The sequence below is a fragment of the Saimiri boliviensis genome, chromosome 3 (genome assembly GCF_048565385.1).
Source record: "Saimiri boliviensis isolate mSaiBol1 chromosome 3, mSaiBol1.pri, whole genome shotgun sequence".
NCBI lineage: Eukaryota > Metazoa > Chordata > Mammalia > Primates > Cebidae > Saimiri > Saimiri boliviensis.
In genome coordinates this window covers 100672625-100687034 of record NC_133451.1, presented here as the reverse complement: position 1 = coordinate 100687034, position 14410 = coordinate 100672625, and the positions used below count along the sequence as shown (strand labels likewise).

General features: G+C 37.3%; 1 long non-coding RNA gene and 1 pseudogene across 3 annotated transcripts in view; both read left to right on the top strand.

Moving 5' to 3' along the window:
• LOC101030116 (uncharacterized) overlaps window positions 1–14410 on the top strand; it is a 215409-nt gene that overhangs the window by 188874 nt on the left and 12125 nt on the right. For 2 of the 3 annotated variants that reach the window (XR_005579136.2, XR_012516916.1), the window contains exon 8: window positions 488–4565. The exons of the other annotated variant lie outside the window; for it this stretch is intronic. This is a non-coding gene — a long non-coding RNA (uncharacterized LOC101030116). Of the gene's footprint in view, window positions 1–487; window positions 4566–14410 lie in introns of those variants that run through there. 3 annotated transcript variants of the gene reach the window in all.
• On the top strand, window positions 9773–13774 carry LOC141583912 (exocyst complex component 7 pseudogene; annotated as a pseudogene).

The following is a 14410-nucleotide window of genomic DNA, read 5'->3' as shown; positions in this document are numbered from 1 at the left end:
AGTTTCTGGAAGGAGCTGAGGAGGGAGGTGTGTATTCATAAAGAGTCTGAGCTGTGTGTTGAGCTGTGGGAAAATCCAAAGCCTGGGTTAGAGAGGTGAGATGGCTATAAAAATGGAGCAATAAGGTGAGAAATGAGGCAGAACTCAGATGAACCCCAGGGACAATGGATGGAGACGGTTTGGGAGAAGATTCTATTTTCCATACTAATGAAGATAACGTCACATAATTATTGATTTATAAGCATCCATTATATGCTAGAGTCAACATTAAACATGCATATAACATACTAATTTTATTATTTTATTTATTTTTGAGACAGGGTCTCACTCTGTCATCCAGGTTGGAGTGCAGTTGCTTGATTCTAGCTCAATGCAATCTTGAGCTCCTGGGTTCAAGAGATCCTGCCACCTCAGCCTCCCAAGAAGCTAAGACTACAGGAGTGTGTCACCATGTCTGGCTAATTTTTTTATTTTATATTTTTTATAGAGATGGAATCTCTTACTATGTCGCCCAAGCTGGTCTCGAACTCCTGGCCTCAAGCAGTTCCCTTGCATTGGAATTCTGTAACACTGGAATTACAGACATGAGCCACCACACTCAGCCTGACATACTCATTTTTAAGCAAAGGGTTTTTAAGTCATGGCTTGATAACCTAACACTGATGATAGTGTCTCAGACAGAAGCCACAGCTCAGAAGACTTCCCAGCATGGGAAGGTATAGGAGACTAGCTGGCATCAGGCACATTCCACAAAAACACTGAGAAACTTACGAAGAACAAACAGATAGACCCAGCAGAAGCAAGAGAAAGACACCTGGCCTGAGTAGCACTAAATATGACCCAATTAAACAGAACTACTGTCTTAATTAAGCAGCTGTCATGATCATTAATCAACTCAGAATCTCGCATTGCACGATGGTCTGATTCAGGGCATTTACTGATTTAGTGCGCTGTAGTTATTGTTAATAACCCTCAACGACTGCATGCTTCTCTGGGTGCTCTGGGAATTAACACTTGCATGGATCCCTGAATGAAGATACTGGAAGCGAAACCCAGAATCACTTGGGTGACCAAACACAGGTCCTGATGAAACTGCTGCTACAGATGCCTGAGCATTTCATGGAATTCTGGGCCATTTCCTCTCCCTTGCCATCTCCTGCCGTGTGATCTAACCAGCCTGAAGGGGTTCCTTGGTCAAGCACTCTGGCCCAGCTTCCTCCATTTGCTCGGCTGGCAACTCTCACATAGACTTCAATGGCGAAAGCTGTCAACAGTTCATAAAAGGATCAAACACCTTAAGATGTTGTATACAAGTTCCAGTGATGTTTTCAAATATACTTCCTTTCCTAGTTCCTCACAGATAACCTTTTGGCATCCAGTAAAGTAATGTGGAGGGTGAATAGCCAGTTCTGATTTGGGGAAAGTTTTTCCACCCACTACTTGTCATCATCCATGGTTTGATTCAACACATTTCATCAATGGAAACTTGTGATGTCCCTGTTAGCAACTTTTTTTTTTTTCCTGGAGAATAGGGGTCAAGGAAAGGCCTTTCAAAGGAGGCCAACTCTAAAGAGCTGGGCTTACTTTCATGTCTGCCATCAGTTAACCATTCCTCCCCAAAGAGAAGCAAAAGAAAACACAGCTTTCCATGAGGCCTGTTTATTTCATACCAGTCTATTTCCAAGCAAAAAGATTTTCCAAATCAAGTGGAGGTTTCAGATTTTTTTAAAAATTTCCAACTCTGAGTCTAAATATTGGTAAAGAGAATGCTTAAAGAGGACTTGAAAGATAAAGAACAAGTTTTTTTTTTTTTTTTAAATTGTACTTTCGGTTCTGGTGTACATGTGCAGATCATGCAGGATAGTTGCATAGGTACACGTATGGCAATGTGGTTTGCTGCCTCCATCCCCCCATCACCTATGTTTGGCATTTCTCCCCATGTTATCCCTCCCCACCCTCCCCACCCACCACTTTCCCTCCCCTGGCCCCCTCACAACAGACCCCAGTGTGTGATGCTCCCCTCCCTGTGTCCATGTGTTCTGATTGTTCATCACCTGCCTATGAGTGAGAATATGCGGTGTTTAATTTTCTGTTCTTGTGTTATTTTGCTGAGAATGATGGTTTCCAGGTTCATCCATGTCCCTACAAAGGACACAAACTCATACTTTTTTGATGGCTGCGTAGTATTCCATGGTGTATATGTGCCACATTTTCCTAAGAACAAGTTATTTTGCTAACATCATATCCACAGCTAATAGGATTGTTTTGGGGTGTGTGTGTGTGTGTGTGTGTGCATGCGCATGCGTGTGTGTGTGTGTGTGTGTGTGTGTAATTTCTGGGACAGGAGGCAATGAATAGATAAACTATCAAGGAAAAAGTGAGACAGTGCCATTAACCCATTGATAAGAAAATCACGATCTCTGGACATCTATGAGAAACATTTCCTAAGGACATTTTCTGGGACCTTTTCTGAGGCCTTGCAGTTTTTCTCAATTGGGATTTCTCATGTGAACTACCAAATAGACAATGACTTAAGTGACTATTTTCTCAAGTCTTCCAAGGATGGCACTGTCCTGGAACGATGCATAGGATAGTACCATCCAAAGGACAGTACCATCCTGGAAGAGGCATAGAATAGAAGGTGATTCATTGTGTACAATGCATATCTTACAACAATTAGGGCTTAGTTCTATCCCTGAAATAGTTGAGAAAAACCATCAGAGAAATACCACACCTAAGGCCCAAGACCAGAGATAGACCTAATACAAATTGCCTTTCCAAAAAGCACAGATGATCAAAGTGGTTTAAAAATAAATGTACATACACACTTGAAATTTAACTTTCTTGTAATCACAAAGTTCAGGGAAAATTCTTTCTGATAAATCTAAAAGTTCCAAAAGTCTTTTAAAGCTTTCGATGATGGGGTTCAAACAGAAAGAAACAAAATAATTTCACTTTGGAGTCAAATGACCAAACACAAGTCATTTCCCATAATATTAGCTCCATAGCGATGTGTTAATTTCTCCTTCTTTCCAACAAACACTTTGTTGAGCATTGTCTGGGTGATGTGTGTTAGGGGCCTACTAAATGTTTCAGTTATAGCTGGGTGCAGCGGCTCACACCTGTAATCCTAGCACTTTGGGAGCTGATGGGGGAGAGTCACTTGAGATCAGGAGTTCAATATCAGCCTGGCCAACATGGCGAGACCCCATCTCTACATTTTTTTTTTTAATGAGCTGGACAGGGTTGTGCATACCTGTAGTCCCAGTTACTCAGGAGGCAAAGGCAGGAGGATCGCTTGAGCCCAGGAGTTCAAGGCTGCAGTGATCCGTGATTGTGCCACTGCATCCCATCCAAGACAACAGAGCAAGACCCTATCTATACACACACACACACACACACACACACACACACACACACGCACACACACACACACACAAGTTTTTAGCTGTAAATTAGACAAGGTCTGTTGTCAAGGTTCTCATAATCATTGCAGGGAGGAGGACAAGCATACAAGATAGGCCTGGGAGTAAGAGACAGAGATAGATGAGAGAAAGATTAAGGAAATGGAATCTTCAGGAGTTAGTAATCAACTCTATGTGTAGATTGAAGGAAGGAGCTAATTTGGGTGGATGTCTTTTCCAGGCCTTAAATGGGAAATATGTGAGGTAAAATTGCTTTCTTGTGGTTGCCATTATTGTGGTTGCTATTGCCATGTGCGGTGGGAGAGATGGTGACAGCCAGCTTAGTGCTGGAAGAATTTGAAGTTCCATTGAGACACTCAGACGAAAGTAGCTGGACACAGCTCTGAGTTTCAGGAGAGAGGTCTCACTGGAGTTGCAGATCTGAGAATTACTAAAGGTTGTGAAATATGTCCAGCTCATTCATGGAAGATGTGTTTGCTGAGGAGAGGAAAGGTCTTTATTTTTGAAAACTGGAGAAGGAAAGCTGTATTTTCAGTTGCACATTCAAAAGATGATTTTAAAGCAGCCATCAGCAAAATCCATGGTATTAACTTTGATCTGAGAAAACCTTTACATGCTTGCTGCTTTAGGGACTAAATTCAACAGCTTCGACACTATTTCTTGGATGCAACTCCTTTTTCCCCTTTCAAATGCTATAATTTTCCAGTTTTCCCTAAGTACTTGACTTCCCTGAGAGAGACTCAAAAGCCATCTGTGCTTCAATATGTCCTCTTTGAAAATCTGTTTGATTATGCTGCCCATTGCAGGAGATTAAATAGGAAGATTAGCTAATAGATTTTAATATAATTAGTATCCAAATAGCCAAAATTTTGCCAGATTCTTGACACCTTAAAAATATCTATATCTACTCTTGTGACAAAAGAGACAACATGATGATATGAAATTTTAAACACTGACTTCTGTCTATAAACCATTATACAAAAAACATTTCCATGACAAATATTGAAACATTGTAGTCATTTGACAAATATTGAAACATCGTACACATCGCAAAATACTAAGAAAGTAATGTAATTTGAAAAGTAAAATTTAGCATACAGTAAAAATGACAGATTATATATAGTTACTTTCACCCAGATAAGTGAATGAAGTTATTGAATATTAGTGATAATATTCACAATTATATGTAGTAATTTATTGGTGTAAAAAACTCTATGAGTATTATAGATTAAAATATAATTTTTTTTTCTAAATGAAACAAAGTAACTTCAATATCTTCATAAATATACTGCCCCTCTGGAAAGGTTCCTTACTATGTAGATTCTAATCCTTCCTCCATAGAATAACCTTGGGCAAATTACGTGACTTCTCTAAGTCTCAACTTTCTCATTTTACAAATGAGAAATACCATTAGAACTTTTGGTTAAGGTCAGTGTAAGGAATAAATGAGAGAACAGAGTCTGGATTGTGTGATCAATACACTTTAAAGTTATAATGATGTTGATAACTGAAAGTGGTTTTGAATTGAGATGTGACTCAAAACCACACCTTATGAAAACAGAACATTAAACAGCATTATAAAATACAAGACTTTTATAATATGATACTGATGAAGAGTCAGAGCTGCTGCATATGGCTGCACAATATGTGCACTGAGCAATTCCAGGGCTCCATTTACAGAGATGGTGACATGCACAGAACCTGCTGTATTTTTGTAAAGCCCTGGTCCTGGCTAGAGCAAGAAACTAATGAAAAAGAACTTTTCTAGCCTCTTTGAATTCACAGAGAGTTGCTTTTTTCTCATTTAATCTTAGAATTCTTAACCTCGATACATAGTTCACCTCGGCTACTTTATCTGCTTGCTATAATCAAAAGAAAGAAGAGTCATCATCTGAAGGTATTCATATTCAAATGGTTTTGAAACCCTGCATAGACCAAATAAAACATATCTGGATGACTTAGCACACTAATCAACTGTGTGGCCTTGCTTGAGTCATGTAATCTCAGTTTTTTATAATCTAGAAAAATGAAAGACGGGATCATTTTCTTATGGTGACTCAAGAATGATGATCACAGAAACTCAGAGATTCAGTTCTTCTTCAGTCTTCTCTTCTATCCACAGAAATTATTGTCACCTGAGTCAACAAAGACGGTGGTCCGAAAAACAGGCTGTTTCTATAGAAGCAGCTCGATTCCCCCTTCTCCCACTGCTCTATTGCATGGTCTCTATTTATTTAAGTATTGCTTTTGAAAATTACTTAAGCGGATAACTTTATTGTAAATTATGGCATTGAAAAATACAGAAAAATAGAAAAGAGAAATAAAATTTACCTATCAACATATGCCTGAGTATATACACATGCATATTTGGTTTTTCCTCTGGTACACATTCACATGTTCATTATATGGAATTGGGATCCTTCTATATATGCTCTTTTACAATATACCTATGTTGCTTTTAAGATTTAAGTAAATATATCTTTTTACAATAATTTACCAAAAAGTTGCAAGGATAGTACAGAGAGTTTCCATATGCCCAATACCATTTTCCCCATTCTTTACGTCTTACATTACTGTGGAACTTTTGTCACAAGCAATGAACCAGCCTGGGTCCACTGTTATTAACTAAACTACACACATTATTCAGATTTCACAAATTTCCCCCTAATGTCCTTTTTTTTCTGTCAGGTCACCACATTACATTTAATAATCACGTCTCCAGGTTCTCCTCTTGGCTGTGACAGTTTCTTGGACTTCTCTTGATTTTTATGGACTTGATATCAAAGGAGTACTGGTTAAATATTTCGTGGAATGCTCCTCAGTTTGGATTTGTCTGATATTTTCTCATGGTTTTGTAAAGATGATGAGTTTTTGGAAGGGAAAACATAGAGGCGAAGTTCCATTTTCATCACATTCTATCAAAAGTATGTGTTTCAACATGACTTATCACTGACGACGGTAACTTCCATCACCTGGCTGAGTAGCGTTTACCAGGTTTCTTCATTATAAAGTAACCTTTTCCACCTTTTCATATTCTACTCTTTGGAAGCAAGCGGCTAATCACAACCCATTCAAGGGGTGTGGAGTTAAGCTACATCACCTTGAGAGAGGAGACTCTATGTAAACTACTGGGGATTTTTCTGTTTAGGGGATCTGTCTATTCCTTATTTATGTATTCAGTCCTTTACTTATATCATTAAGGACTCATGTTATTTATTTTAAACTTTGGATTATAATTCTATGTTATGTTACTATGTTATTAGGTTCGCACAAAATTAATTGCAGTTTTTGCAATTAAAAGTAATGGCAAAAACTGCAATTACTTTTGCACCAACCCCAACCTACCGTTTATTTTGTTGTTCAAGTGGTTTGGCTATTAGAAGCTCTTTCAGGCTGGCTTCTGGGCCCCTTTGACATGCCTTCATCCTTTTGCTTTTTGAGCACTTCCTAACTTCCACAACAAAAAATGTTCTAGGCTCAACTTGTATATTCTCTGTCCCAGCCCTAGAATGTCTCATTTCTCTAAGGAGTCCTGGCTCCTTTTATTGGAGAAGAGTATTAGAAACCAGGGTTTATTCTATTGTGATGTCAGTTTATAGGCCCTTTCAGCAGACAGATCTAGGAAACCTATGTATGTGCCCTAATCTGTGTATTGCATATATCTATGACTACTTCTGTGCCTATTCTTCTGAATCTGTGTTAAGATAAACACAAGTTCATACTGGTGTCTCCAACTCTAATCTATTACCACATGGTTCATTCTAACTTTGCTTATCTGTTACATCCCTCTTCAATCACAAGAAACCTGGCTCCCACCAGCTGCTGTCCACTTATTTATTTGTTCAATTCCAGTAAACATGTTCAGCAGTTTCAGGATTGTTAAACCATATCCTTAGGAGAAACAAATTTACCAACTAGAAAACAGTGCTTATGTTCAATCTTCAGTTCCTTTTGTCTTTTGTTTTATAGTTTCCAGTTAAAACACCATTTTAATGTGAGCCAGACGTGGTGGCTCACACTCATAATTCCAGCACTTTGGGAGGCCAAGGAAGGTGGATCACTTGAGGCCAGGAGTTCAAGACCAGCCTGGGCAACTTGGCAAAACCCTGTCTCTACAAACATACAAAAATTAGCCAAGCATGGTGTCATGCTCCTGTAGTCCCAGCTACCCAGGAGGCTGAGGCAGGAGGATCACCCAAGTGTGGGGAGGTTAAGACTGCAGTAAGCCAAGATCATACCACTGCACTCTAGACTGGGTGACAGAGTGAGACTCTCTCAAAAAACAAAAACAAAAAAACCCTAATGATACTGTTTGTCTATATGTCCTAACAAATCTCATCTCATCTCTAATTGTAATCTCCACATGTTGGGGAAGGGGCCTAGAGAGAGGCGATTTATCATGGGGGTCAACTTCCCCTTGTTTTCCAGATAGTGAGTGAGTTCTCAAAAGATCTGGTTGTTTGAAAGTGCATGGCACTTTCTCCCTAGCTCTCTCTCCCTGCTCCACTGTGATAAGACATGCCTGCTTCCCCTTCACCTTCTGCCATGATTGTAAGATTCCTGGGGCCTTCTAGCTATGCTTCCTGTTAGGCCTGTGGAACTGTGAGTCAATTAAACCTCTTTACTCCATAAATTACCCAGTCTCAAGTAGTTCTTTTTAGCAGTGTGGAAACAAACTAATACACCCACCATTTTCCAAAGTGACTTAGGTGAGCATCTTATTCTCCCCAAACCCTTCAGTGAGGTTATGACATGTATTTGTAATGCAGTTATTTTCTTTTGTCAGAGTCTACAGACTCTCCTGAGATCTGTTGACCTCTTGGTCGATTTTTTATTTGCATATATTAAGGCACATTCTTTGTGCTGCAAAGTTCTCTGGGTTTTGACAAATACATAGAATCATGTATCTGTTACCACAGTACCATACAGATTAGCTCCATCACACTTTTAAAATACCCAATATTTCCCCTTGTCAAATGCCTCATTCTCCCTAAACTCTTGGCAATGACTGACATGTTTTCCATCCCTATAACTTTGACCATTTCCAGAATATCATAAGGATTGAATTATATTGTAAATGTAGCCTTCTTACTTTGGCTTCTTTCACTTGTAAAATGTATTTGTGACTCATCCATGTAGTTGTGTAAAATAATGGCTATAAATACTGTTCATTGCTAAATAGTATTTCACTGTATGGATATACCACAGTTCATCCATTCACCTACTGAAGGAAATCTTAGTTAATTCCAGTGTTGAGTAATTATGAATAAAACTGCTATAAACATTTGCATGCAGGTTTTGTGATAACATAAGGTTTTAAAACAGTTAGGTAATGCCCAAGAGAATGATTGCTGTGTCATGTGGTATAAAATTACACAGAAGCCTATGTGTAATTTTTAAGAAATAAGAAATTGCCAAACTATATTCCAAAGTGGTATACCATTTTCATTCCCACTAGCAATGAATGAGAGCTCCTATTGCTCTGCATTCCTCCCCCACATTTGACGTTGCCTTTTTTAAAGCCATTCTAATAGATGTGTACTGTTATCTCATGATTATTTTAATTTGCATTTCCCTAGTGACAAATGATATTTACCATCTTTTCATATGCTTATTTGCCATCTGTATATCTTTTTCAGTGTAGTGTCTTTTCAGATCATTTGCCCATTTTTACTTGGGTTGTTTCCTTGTCACTGAGTTTTAGAGTTCTTCATATATTCTGGATAAAGTCCTTGTCAGAAATGTTACTTGCAAATATTTTCTCCCAGTGTGTGGCTTGTCTTTTCATTCCCTTAGTGGTGTCTTTCATGGATTAAACATTTTAAATTTTGATTAAGTCAAATTTATCTAAGTTTTTCCTTGTGAATTATGCTTTTGGTGTAGCTAAAAACTCTGCTTAACCCAAGGTTATGCAGATTTTCTCCCTTTTTTTTTTTTAGAAGTTTTACAGTTTTACATTTCACCTTCAGATCTGATACATTTTGAGTTAATTTTCTTATAAAGTGTGAGGTATACATTGAGATTTACTTTGCTGTGCATGCATCTCTAGTTGTTCCAGTACTATTTGTTGAAAAGACTATCATTCTCTATTGAACTGCCTTTGCACCTTTTTTAAAAAAATAAGTTGACTATGGGGAAGCTGTATTAAAAATCAGCTTTTTGATAGCCTCAAAAAAACTGCTGGAATTTTTATTTTTAATCTGTAGGTCAAACTGGGGAAATTTGGCATCTTAATCCTTGAGCATGGCATAGCACTCCATTTATGTGGGTCTTCACTGATTTCTTTCATTATGGTTTTATAGTTTCAACATATAAATCCTATACATATTTTAATAGACCCATATCTAACAACTTTTGCTGTTACTTTAAATAGTATATACATTTTTGCCTTTATTGTTTTTAATTGACACATAATAATTGTACATATCATGGGATACAATGTGATATTCCAATACATATATACAATGGGTAGTGATTAAATCAGTATAATTAGAATATCTATTACCTCAAACATTTATCATTACTTGTATTGGGAACATTCAAAATCTATTCTTTTAACTATTTGAACATATGCAACAGATTGAGGTTAATTATAGCCAACCAATCATGCTATGCAACACTAGACCTTATGCCTTCTAACTAGCATTACTTTTGTGTTCATTAACCAACTCTTGGCAATCCCCTTCTTCCTCTACCATTCCAGGTCTCTAGTAACCGCACTCTACGTCTACAAGATAACTTTTTTAGCTGCCACATGAGTGAGAATATGCAATATTTATCTTTTTGTGTGCTATATATCACTAAATATAATGTCTTCCAACCTCATCTATGTTACCACAAATGACAGAACTTTGTTCTTTTTATGGCTACATAGTATTCAGTTGTCTATATGTACCATATTTTCTTTATTCATTCATCTGCTGATGGACATTTAGATTGAATCCGTATCCTATTGTTAATACTGGGGCAGTAAACATGAAAATGCAGACATCTCTTTTACATACTGATTTTAATTCCTTTGGATATATACCTAGTGGTGGGATTACTGGATCATATGTTAGCTCTACTTTTAGTTTTTTAAGGAACCTCCATATTGTTTTCCATAATGGCTGTACTAGTTTACATTCCCACTAATCACGTGTAAAATTTCCCTTTCTCCACATCCTCCCCAGCATTTGTTGCTTTTTATCTTTTAGGTAAAAGCCATTCTAGCTGGGGTGAGATAGTATCTCTTTGGGGCTTTGATTTGCATTTCCCTGATGATTAATGATGCTGAGAATTTTTAATGTACCTGTTGGCCATTTGTATCCCTTCTTACAATCGATGTCTATTCAGCTCATTTGCCCATTTTTTTAGTGAATTATGATTATTATTTTGCTGTTGAATTGTTTGAGTTCCTTATATATTCTGGATTTAATCCCTTGACAGATGGATAGTTTGCAAATATTTTCTCCCATTCTGCAGGTTGTCTCTTCACTCCGTTGGTTGCTTACTTTGCTGCACAGAAGCTTTTTAGTTTGATATGATCCCACTTATCTATTTTTGCTTTTGTTACATGTGCTTTTAAGGTCTTCTCTGTAAAATCTTTGCCCAGACCCACATCCTTAAGTGTTAACTCTGTATATTCTCCTAGTGGTTTCATAGTTTTGAGTCTTATATTTAAATCTTTAGTCCATTTTGAGTTGATTGTTTTATATGGTAAGAGATAGGGGTCTAGTTGCATTTTTCTGCATATGGCTATTTAGTTTTCCCAGAACCATTTATTGAAGAAACTGTCCCTCCCACCAATGAATGCTCTTAGTGCCTTTATTTACAGTCAGTTTGTGAGGAAAGAAACGAGGGAGTGGGAGCCATAGGGTTTGCAGCAATGGTCCTTCCATTGGAGGCATTCACCTGGCTGCAGGAGATTAAAAAGAAGCTGAAACAGGAGGAGGAAGTGCTGTCCTTTATTCAAGACAGCCTGAAGAAGACTGGCCAGCTCACCAAGAACATGATGTCTATCCTGTCATCATGAGAGCCACCATATGAAGCTAGAGAATTCCATCATTCCTGTGCACAAGCAGACAGATAATATGCAGTGGCTGCAAGACAATTTTGAGAAGACGCTATCCATCCTGGACCATGTCATCAGCTCCTATCATGTAGCCAGTGACACTTAGAAGATCATCAGAGAGGGCCCCACAGGTAGGCCAGAAGAGTACCTGGGAAGCATGGCTAAGATGCAGAAGGCTGTGGAGTATTTTCAGGACAATAGCTCAGACAGCCCAGAACACAACGAAGTGAAGCTGTTGTTTGAGCAGGGGAAGGAATCATTAGAATCTGAGCTCTGCAGCATGATGACCAGGCACAATAAGATTGTTTCCCTTGTGCTCACCCTGGATCTGATTTGTGGTGATGATGATCTGGAGGTACAGGAGGTTATGTCCCTGGCGCATCTACCCAAAAGCGTGCTCCAGGATGTATTTTCTGCATTTCCTGCTGGCTGGTGGAATACAGCCACAACCAAGATTTTATGAATATCTACTACTAGATTTGCTCCAGCCAGCTGGGCCACTCCATCAAGGGCCTGGAGAAGTATTTCTGGAAGAACAGCTCTTTTTCTGGAATTCCCTACTCTCCGAGGAAAAACACACCCACCAAAAAGCCAGTCAAGTGGCCAGGGACAATTCATAAGACAATTCATAGTGCCACCAAGGATGACACCATGCTCACAAGCATGTCTCCAGTTAAAGGAAGGTCTTATCAGATTTATAGATGAATTTTTATTGTAAAAATCAATGAACTTCCCACCAAAAAAGAAAGAGAAAATCAGTTGGCTGAAAATAAGTGGACGTATTTCTGGGGTCTATATTTTGTTCCATTGGCCTATATGTCTGTTTTTATGCCAGCAACACGTTGTGTTGGTTACTATAGCTTTGTAGTTTGATAGTGTGATTCCTTCAGCTTTGTTTATGTTATTGTTGCTTTTGCTCGAGTGCTTTGGTTATTCAGGGTCCTTTCTGGTTCCATATGAATTTTACAAATACTTTTCTCTATTTCTGTAAAAAATGTCATTGGTATTTTCATAAAGGATTGCATTGAATTTGTAGATTGCTTTGGTGGTATGGTCATTTTCACAATATTAATCCTTCTAATCTATGAACATGGAATGTCTTTCCTTTTTCGTCTGTCTTCAATTTTTTTTCAGCATTGTTTTATAGTTTTCTCTGTAGAGATCTTTCAGCTCTTGGTTAAGCTTATTCCTTGGCATTTTATTTATTTATTATTTATTTATTTATGTAGCCATTGTAAATGAGATTGTTGTCTTGGTTTCTTTTTCAGATGGTTTATTGTTGGTGTATAGAATCCTCATTTATTTTTGAACTTGATTTTGTATACTGGCCACTTTGAGGAATTTGTTTATCAGTCCTAAGAGATTTTTTTTGGAGGAACTTAGGGTTTTCTATATGTGAGATCCTGTCATCTGCAAACAGGGATAATTTAACTTTTTCTCTTCCAGTTTGGATGCCTTTTGTTTCTTTCTTTGGCCTAATTGCTCTGGCTAGGGCTTCCAGTACTATGTTGAATAAAATTGGTGAAAGTGGGCTTCCTTATCTTGTTCCAGATCTCAGAGGAAAAGCTTTCAACTTTTCCCCATGCAGTATGATGTTGACTATAAGTTTGTCATATATAGACTTCATTGCATTGAAATACATTCCTTCTCCTCAGGCTCATGAAATAGGATGTGAAAAAAAAGGAAATGCATTCCTTCTATACCTAACTTGTTGATAATTCTTATCGTGAAAAATCATTAAATTTATCAAATGTTTTTTCTGCATTTATTATGACACATAGTTTTTGTTCTTTATTCTGTTAATGTGATGTATCATGTTTATTGATTTGCATATGTTGCACCATCCTTGAATCTCTGATAAATACCACCTGATTATTTTTGAATCTCTGTGATAAATACCACCTGGCGAATGATCCTTTTAACATGCTGCTAGATCCTTTTAACATGCTGCTAGGGTTTTGTTGAGGATTTTTGCATCTATGTTCATCAGGGACATTGGCCTTTAATTTTTTGCTGTTGTTTTGTCTGTGTCTGGTTTTGGTATCAGGGAAATGCTGGTCTTGTAGAATGAGTTTGGAAGAACTCCCTCCTCTTTAAATTTCTGGAATACTTTTAGAAGAATTGGTATTATTTCTTCTATAAAAGTTGGATAGAATTCCACAGTGAAGCCATCAGGTCCTGGGCTCTTCTTTGATGGGAGAATTGATTACAGATTTATCTTGTCACTTGTAATTTGTCTGCTCATGTCTTCTATTTCTTCTTAATTCAATCTTTTTAAATAATATGTATAGAGAAATTTATTCATTTTATTCATTTGAGCTAGATTTTCTAATTTACTATCATATAGCTGCTCATAATGTCTAGTGATTCTTTGTATTTCTGTGGTATCAGTTGTAATGTCTCCTTTTTCATTTCCATTTTATTTAGTCTTTTCTCTTGTTTCTTGGTTAGTCTAGCTAATAGTGTGTTGCTTTTGTTTACATTTTTTTTAAAAAAAAACCTTTTGTTGATTTTTTGTATTTTTTTTAGTCTCAATTTTATTTATTTATGCTTTGATCTTTCTTTTTTTTCTACTAATTTTGGGTTTGGTTTGTTCTTGCTTTTCTAGTTTTTTGAGATGTATCATTAAGTTGTTTATTTGAAATCTTTCTACTCTTTTGATGTAAGAGTTTATTTCTATAAACCTACCTCTTAATAACGCTTTTGCTGTACCCCATCTGTTTTAGTGTTGTGTGTGTATTTTCATTTGTTTCAAGAAATTTTGAAATTTTCTTCTTAATTTCCTCATTGCCCCATTGGTCATTCAGGAGCATGCTGTTTAATTTCCATGTGTGTACAGTTTCCAAAGTTCCTTTTGTTATTGATTTCTGGTTTTATTCAATTGTGATCAGAAAAGATACTTGATATGATTTCGATTCTTTTAAATTTGTTG